The sequence below is a fragment of the Triticum aestivum genome, chromosome 2B (assembly GCF_018294505.1).
Source record: "Triticum aestivum cultivar Chinese Spring chromosome 2B, IWGSC CS RefSeq v2.1, whole genome shotgun sequence".
Lineage (NCBI taxonomy): Eukaryota > Viridiplantae > Streptophyta > Magnoliopsida > Poales > Poaceae > Triticum > Triticum aestivum.
In genome coordinates this window covers 220,148,501-220,157,564 of record NC_057798.1, presented here as the reverse complement: position 1 = coordinate 220,157,564, position 9,064 = coordinate 220,148,501, and positions in this window count along the sequence as shown.

Below are 9,064 nucleotides of genomic sequence, written 5' to 3'. Positions count from 1 at the left end.
ATAAAAACAAATGCCCAAAAGAATGAAACAACTGACAAGAAGAATAAAAGAAACAAAGTAAAATGAAAAGAAAAAATAACAAAATAATGGAGAAGATATAACAAAACCAAACAAAAAAAAAGATAAAAAAAGAAAAGAAACTGGAGAAAACCGAGAAAACTGAAGAAAGATGAATAGAAAGAAAAAAGAGTAAAAAGAGGGAAATAGACATGAAGAAAACCTGATGAAAAAAAAGGAAACCGGTGAACAAAGCAAAATTTTTTCATTCTAGTGTTGTGCCCGATTTAAATGCAAACTCGATCTTGGCTCAGTGGCCATTTGTGGGAGTGCGACGAAGCAACCAGAGATCCTAGGTTTGATCCCCCATGCGCTTCCTTTCTACTCATTTTTTCAAAAAAGATCGCTAGTGGCCTAATTATTTCAGACGCTTCAGCGAGAGATCCAAACGTCTCGTCAATGCGAGGCATAGCTCTCGCGGCGCCCATCTAAGTCGTGCTCATTGCGAGACTGACACTGGCATAGGCTAAATGGGCCAGAGCCAGCACTCGCCCGCTTGCCGCTAGGTAGGTTTATTTAGTTCATTTCGTTACTTTTCTTAATATTTTGAAAACTTTTAAATGTATATATTTGAAACATGCATTACCTAAATTTTTAAAAAATTAAATCACACAATTTTAAAATGTCCATGTAGTGTGAAAATTTTGTTCAAGCGATTGTTAAAAAGATTTTCGTAACATTGAAAAATATCTTTGAGACATTTAAAAAACTTTCACATGTTTAAATGTTTTTCTTATTTTTTTTAAAAAATCATTTAAATGAAAAAAATGTTTGCATAATTTCTAAAAAATGTTCATGAAATGTACTCAAATTATCAAAGCAATTTTTAAATATATTCGTGCCATATGCAAGATGTTCTCCATGTATTTAGAAATGTTCAAACTCATGAAAAAATGTTCAATGCGCATTATTTTTCATTCTTTATCCAGAATGCTTAATGTGTATTAAAAAAAAGGAGAAGACCAACATTTGGTAAAAACCACGCGGGAAAGATGTTTCAAGTTTTGAAAAAAATCTAAAAAAATACGGATGTTAGTAGGGTGATTTTCTATTGCCATGTGAATTTCAAGTTTAAACACATTTCGGGATGTGAGATATTAAAAAATAAACAAATTTGTCAATGAATAGTGTCGAAGACATCTCATAATGTGTTTCAACTTGGAATTTTGCATGTCAATAATAATCACACTCTTGACTTCTGGTATTTTAAAGATTTTTAAACTTTCAAACGTTGTTTTCGCAAAGTTGTTTTTTGAATGTTGGTTTTCATGTGATATTCTCCCTTAAAAAGTGTTCAACATGTATTAAAAAATATTCAATGTGTATCTGAAAAATTGTTTAACGTGTATTCAAAATAATGTATATCTAAAAAAAACTTTAACATGTATTAAAAAGCTGAATGTGTACTCGGAAAATGTTGGTACACTTAAACATGTCGAATTAAAAAATCATAAATTTTAAAAGAACAAAAAAAACAAAGAAATAAAACAAAAATTGAAAATAAAAAGAAAAGACATAACATTGAGAAAGGAAAACAGAAAACAAGTAAAAAGAAACGCAAAGAAGAAGAAGAAAGACCTGAAACCTTCCTGGAACCGCCAAAATTAGAGTAGAAACTTCTCAACAACACTAAATGGGTTGGGCCACTTTAATGCTTTCTATAGGTGAAGCTAGGTTACCTCTACCCCGCCGTGTGGAGGTCACGCAGAGAGCCGTGTGTGCTTGACACATGGCGTTTAATGGAATGAAGTGCTTGCTCCAGAAAAAGCAACGCGTGGTGTTTAGAAGGAGTTACAGGTGTTTTTAGACGCCACTCCATGGAGGCATTGCACAAACTGTTGGGGAATGTAGTAATTTCAAAATATTTTCTACGCACACGCAAGATCATGGTGATGGCATAGCAACGAGAGAGGAGAGTGTTCGTCCACGTACCCTCGTAGACCGTAAGTGGAAGCGTTAGCACAACGCGGTTGATGTAGTCGTACGTCTTCACGATCCGACTGATCCAAGCACCGAACATACGGGGCCTCCGAGTTCAGCACACGTTCAGCTCGATGACGATCTCCGGCCTCCGATCCAGCAAAGCTCCGGAGATGAGTTCCGTCAGCACGACGGCGTGGTGACGATGATGATGTTCTACCGGCGCAGGGCTTCGCCTAAACTCCGCGACGATATGACCGAGGTGGAATATGGTGGAGGGGGGCACCGCACACGGCTAAGGAACGATCCGTAGATCAACTTGTGTGTCTATGGGGTGCCCCCCGCCCCCGTATATAAAGGAGCAAGGGAGGGAGGCCAGCCGGCCCCTTGGGCGCGCCAAGGGAGGAGGAATCCTCCTCCTAGTAGGAGTAGGACTCCCCCTTTCCTACTCCTACTAGGAGGGGGAAGGAAGGGGAAGAGGGGGAAGGAAAGGGGGGGCGCCGCCCCCCTCCTAGTCCAATTCGGACAAGAGGGGGGAGGGGGCGCGCGGCCCATGCTGGCCGCCCCTCTCTCCTTTCCCCTAAGGCCCATAAGGCCCAATACTCTCTCGGGGGTTCCGGTAACCCTCCCGGCACTCCAGTTTTCTCCGAAATCACCCGGAACACTTCCGGTGTCCGAATATAGTCGTCCAATATATCAATCTTTATGTCTCGACCATTTAGAGACTCCTCGTCATGTCAGTGATCACATCCGGGACTCCGAACAATCTTCGGTACATCAAAACTTGTAAACTCATAATAAAACTGTCATCGTAACGTTAAGCGTGCGGACCCTACGGGTTCGAGAACTATGTAGACATGACCTAGAACCATTCTCGGTCAATAACCAATAGCGGAACCTAGATGCCCATATTGGCTCCTACATATTCTACGAAGATCTTTATCGGTCAAACCGCATAACAACATACGTTGTTCCCTTTGTCATCGGTATGTTACTTGCCCGAGATTCGATCGTCGGTATCCAATACCTAGTTCAATCTCGTTACCGGCAAGTCTCTTTACTCGTTACGTAATGCATCATTCCGTAACTAACTCATTAGTCACATTGCTTGCAAGGCTTATAGTGATGTGCATTACCGAGAGGGCCCAGAGATACCTCTCCGACAATCGGAGTGACAAAACCTAATCTCGAAATACGCCAACTCAACATGTACCTTTGGAGACACCTGTAGTACTCCTTTATAATCACCCAGTTACGTTGTGACGTTTGGTAGTACCCAAAGTGTTCCTCCGGTAAACGGGAGTTGCATAATTCTCATAGTTACAGGAACATGTATAAGTCATGAAGAAAGCAATAGCAGTATACTAAACGATCAAGTGCTAGGCTAACGGAATGGGTCATGTCAATCACATCATTCTTCTAATGATGTGATCCCACTAATCAAATGACAACACATGTCTATGGTCAGGAAACATAACCATCTTTGATTAATGAGCTAGTCAAGTAGAGGCATACTAGTGACTATAGTTTTGTCTATGTATTCACACATGTATCATGTTTCCGATTAATACAATTCTAGCATGAATAATAAACATTTATCATGATATGAGGAAATAAATAATAACTTTATTATTGCCTCTAGGGCATATTTCCTTCAGTCTCCCACTTGCACTAGAGTCAATAATCTAGATTACATAGTAATGATTCTAACACCCATGGAGTCTTGGTGCTGATCATGTTTTTCTCGTGAGAGAGGCTTAGTCAACGGGTCTGCAACATTCAGATCCGTATGTATCTTGCAAATCTCTATGTCTCCCACTTGGACTTGGTCCCGAATGGAATTGAAGCGTCTCTTGATGTGCTTGGTCCTCTTGTGAAATCTGGATTCCTTTGGCAAGGCAATTGCACCAGTATTGTCACAGAAGATCTTCATTGGTCCCGATGCACTCGGTATGACACCTAGATCAGAAATGAACTCCTTCATCCAGACTCCTTCATTTGCTGCTTCAGAAGCAGCTATGTACTCCGCTTCACATGTAGATCCCGCCACGACGCTTTGTTTAGAACTGCACCAACTTACAGCTCCACCGTTTAATATAAACACGTATCCGGTTTGCGATTTAGAATCGTCCGGATCAGTGTCAAAGCTTGCATCGACGTAACCACTTACGACTAGCTCTTTGTCACCTCCATATACGAGAAACATATCCTTAGTCCTTTTCAGGTATTTCAGGATGTTCTTGACCGATGTCCAGTGATCCACTCCTGGATTACTTTGGTACCTTCCTGCCAAGCTTATTGCTAAGCATACGTCAGGTCTGGTACACAACATTGCATACATGATAGAGCCTATGGCTGAAGCATAGGGAACATCTTTCATTTTCTCTCTATCTTCTGCTGTGGTCGGGCATTGAGTTTGACTCAACTTCACACCTTGTAGCACAGGCAAGAATCCTTTCTTTGCCTGATCCATTTTGAACTTTTTCAAAATTTTGTCAAGGTATGTGCTTTGTGAAAGTCCTATTAAGCGTCTTGATCTATCTCATAGATTTTCATGCCCAATATGTAAGCAGCTTCACCGAGGTCTTTCATTGAAAAACTTTATTCAAGTATCCCTTTATGCTATCCAGAAATTCTATATCATTTCCAATTAATAATATGTCATTTACATATAAAATCAGAAATGCTACAGAGCTCCCACTCACTTTCTTGTAAATACAGGCTTCTCCAAAAGTCTGTATAAAACCATATGCTTTGATCACACTATCAAAACGTTTATTCCAACTCCGAGATGCTTGCACCAGTCCATAAATGGATCGCTGGAGCTTGCACACTTTGTTAGCACCTTTTGGATCAACAAAACCTTCTGGCTGCATCATATACAACTCTTCTTCCAGAAATCCATTCAAGAATGCAGTTTTGACATCCATTTGCCAAATTTCATAATCATGAAATGCAGCAATAGCTAACATGATCCGGACAGACTTAAGCATCGCTACGGGTGAGAAAGTCTCATCGTAGTCAACCCCTTGAACTTGTCGAAAACCTTTTGCAACAAGTCGAGCTTTATAGACAGTTACATTACCATCAGTGTTAGTCTTCTTCTTAAAGATCCATTTATTCTCAATGGCTTGCCGATCATCGGGCAAGTCAACCAAAGTCCACACTTTGTTTTCATACATGGATCCCATCTCAGATTTCATGGCCTCTAGCCATTTTGCGGAATCTGGGCTCATCATCGCTTCCTCATAGTTCGCAGGTTCATCATGGTCAAGTAACATGACTTCCAGAATAGGATTATCGTACCACTCTGGTGCGGATCTTACTCTGGTAGACCTACGAGGTTCAGTAGAAACTTGATCTGAAGTTTCATGATCAATATCATTAGCTTCCTCACTAATTGGTGTAGTTGTCACAGGAACCGGTTCTTGTGATGAACTACTTTCCAATAAGGGAGCAGATACAGTTATCTCATCAAGTTCTACTTTCCTCCCACTCACTTCTTTCGAGAGAAACTCCTTCTCTAGAAAGGATCCATTCTTAGCAACGAATGTTTTGCCTTCAGATCTGTGATAGAAGGTGTGCCCAACAGTCTCTTTTGGGTAACCTATGAAGACACATTTCTCCGATTTGGGTTCGAGCTTATCTGGTTGAAGTTTCTTTGCATAAGCATCGCAGCCCCAAACTTTAAGAAATGACAACTTTGGTTTCTTGCCAAACCACAGTTCATAAGGCGTTGTCTCAACGGATTTTGATGGTGCCCTATTTAACGTGAATGCGGCCGTCTCTAAAGCATAACCCCAAAACGATAGCGGTAAATCAGTAAGAGACATCATAGATCGCACCATATCTAGTAAAGTACGATTACGACGTTCGGACACACCATTTCGTTGTGGTGTTCCAGGTGGCGTGAGTTGCGAAACTATTCCACATTGTTTCAAGTGTAGACCAAACTCGTAACTCAAATATTCTCCTCCACGATCAGATCGTAGAAACTTTATTTTCTTGTTACGATGATTTTCCACTTCATTCTGAAATTCCTTGAACTTTTCAAATGTTTCAGACTTGTGTTTCATTAAGTAGATATACCCATATCTGCTCAAATCATCTGTGAAGGTGAGAAAATAACGATACCCGCCGCGAGCCTCAATATTCATTGGACCACAAACATCAGTATGTATGATTTCCAACAAATCAGTTGCTCGCTCCATAGTTCCGGAGAACGGCGTTTTAGTCATCTTGCCCATAAGGCACGGTTCGCAAGTACCAAGTGATTCATAATCAAGTGATTCCAAAAGCCCATCAGTATGGAGTTTCTTCATGCGCTTTACATCGATATGACCCAAACGGCAGTGCCACAAATAAGTTGCACTATCGTTATCAACTCTGCATCTTTTGGTTTCAACACTATGAATATGTGTATCACTACTATCGAGATTCAATAAAAATAGACCACTCTTCAAGGATGCATGACCATAAAAGATATTACTCATATAAATAGAACAACCATTATTCTCTGATTTAAATGAATAACCGTCTTGCATCTAACAAGATCCAGATATAATGTTCATGCTCAACGCTGGCACCAAATAACAATTATTCAGGTCTAAAACTAATCCCGAAGGTAGATGTAGAGGTAGCATACCGACCGCGATCACATCGACTTTGGAACCGTTTCGCACGCGCATCGTCACCTTGTCCTTGGCCAGTGCTCGTTTATTCCGTAGTCCCTGTTTCGAGTTGCAAATATTAGCAACAGAACCAGTATCAAATACCCATGTGCTACTACGAGCTCTAGTTAGGTACACATCAATAGCATGTATATCACATATACCTTTGTTCACTTTGCCATCCTTCTTATCCGCCAAATACTTGGGGCAGTTCCGCTTCCAGTGACCAGTCTGCTTACAGTAGAAGCACTCAGTTTCAGGCTTAGGTCCAGACTTGGGTTTCTTCTCTTGAGCAGCAACTTGCTTGTTGTTCTTCTTGAACTTCCCCTTCTTCTTCCCTTTGCCCTTTTTCTTGAAACTAGTGGTCTTGTTGACCATCAACACCTGATGCTCCTTCTTGATTTCTACCTCCGCAGCTTTTAGCATTGCGAAGAGCTCGGGAATAGTCTTGTTCATCCCTTGCATATTATAGTTCATCACAAAGCTCTTGTAGCTTGGGGGCAATGATTGGAGAATTCTGTCAATGACGCTATCATCCGGAAGATTAACTCCCAGTTGAATCAAGTGATTATTATACCTAGACATTTTGAGTATATGCTCACTGACAGAACTATTCTCCTCCATCTTGCAGCTGTAGAACTTATTGGAGACTTCATATCTCTCAATCCGGGCATTTGCTTGAAATATTAACTTCAACTCCTGGAACATCTCATATGCTCCATGACGTTCAAAACATCGTTGAAGACCCGGTTCTAAGCCGTAAAGCATGGCACACTGAACTATAGAGTAGTCATCAGCTTTGCTCTGCCAGACGTTCTTAACATCGTCAGTTGCATCAACAGCAGGCCTGGCACCCAGCGGTGCTTCTAGGGCGTAACTCTTCTGTGCAGCAATGAGGATAATCCTCAGGTTACAGACCCAGTCCGTGTAATTGCTACCATCATCTTTCAACTTTGCTTTCTCAAGGAACGCATTAAAATTCAGCGGAACAACAACACGAGCCATCTATCTACAAACAAACATAGACAAACAAAATACTATCAGGTACTAAGTTCATGATAAATTTAAGTTCAATTAATCATATTACTTAAGAACTCCCACTTAGACAGACATCTCTCTAATCATCTAAGTGATTACGTGATCCAAATCAACTAAACCATAACCGATCATCACGTGAGATGGAGTAGTTTTCAATGGTGAACATCACTATGTTGATCATATCTACTATATGATTCACGCTCGACCTTTCGGTCTCCGTGTTCCGAGGCCATATCTGCATATGCTAGGCTCGTCAAGTTTAACCTGAGTATTCCGTGTGTGCAAAACTGGCTTGCACCCGTTGTAGATGGACGTAGAGCTTATCACACCCAATCATCATGTGGTGTCTGGGCACGACGAACTTTGGCAACGGTGCATACTCAGGGAGAACACTTCTTGATAATTTTAGTGAGAGATCATCTTAAAATGCTACCGTCAATCAAAGCAAGATAAGATGCATAAAGGATAAACATCACATGCAATCAATATAAGTGATATGATATGGCCATCATCATCTTGTGCTTGTGATCTCCATCTCCGAAGCATCATCGTGATCACCATCGTCACCGGCGCGACACCTTGATCTCCATCATAGCATCGTTGTCGTTACGCCATCTATTGCTTCTACGACTATCGCTACTGCTTAGTGATAAAGTAAAGCAATTACAGGGCGTTTGCATTTCATACAATAAAGCGGCAACCATATGGCTCCTGCCAGTTGCCGATAACTTTGGTTACAAAACATGATCATCTCATACAATAAAATATAGCATCACGTCTTGACCATATCACATCACAACATGCCCTGCAAAAACAAGTTAGACGTCCTCTACTTTGTTGTTGCAAGTTTTACGTGGTACGGGCTTTAGCAAGAACCGTTCTTACCTACGCATCAAAGAACCACAACGATAGTTCGTCAAGTTGGTGCTGTTTTAACCTTCACAAGGACCGGGCGTAGCCACACTCGATTCAGCTAAAGTGAGAGAGACAGACACCCGCCAGCCACCTTTAAGCATGAGTGCTCGTAACGGTGAAACCAGTCTCGCGTAAGCGTACACGTAATGTCGGTCCGGGCCGCTTCATCTCACAATACCGCCGAACCAAAGTATGACATGCTGGTAAGCAGTATGACTTGTATCGCCCACAACTCACTTGTATTCTACTCGTGCATATAACATCAACGTATAAAACCTAGGCTCGGATGCCACTGTTGGGGAACGTAGTAATTTCAAAAAATTTCCTACGCACACGCAAGATTATGGTGATGGCATAGCAACGAGAGAGGAGAGTGTTCGTCCACGTACCCTCGTAGACCGTAAGCGGAAGCGTTAGCACAACGCAGTTGATGTAGTCATACGTCTTCACGATCCGACCGATCC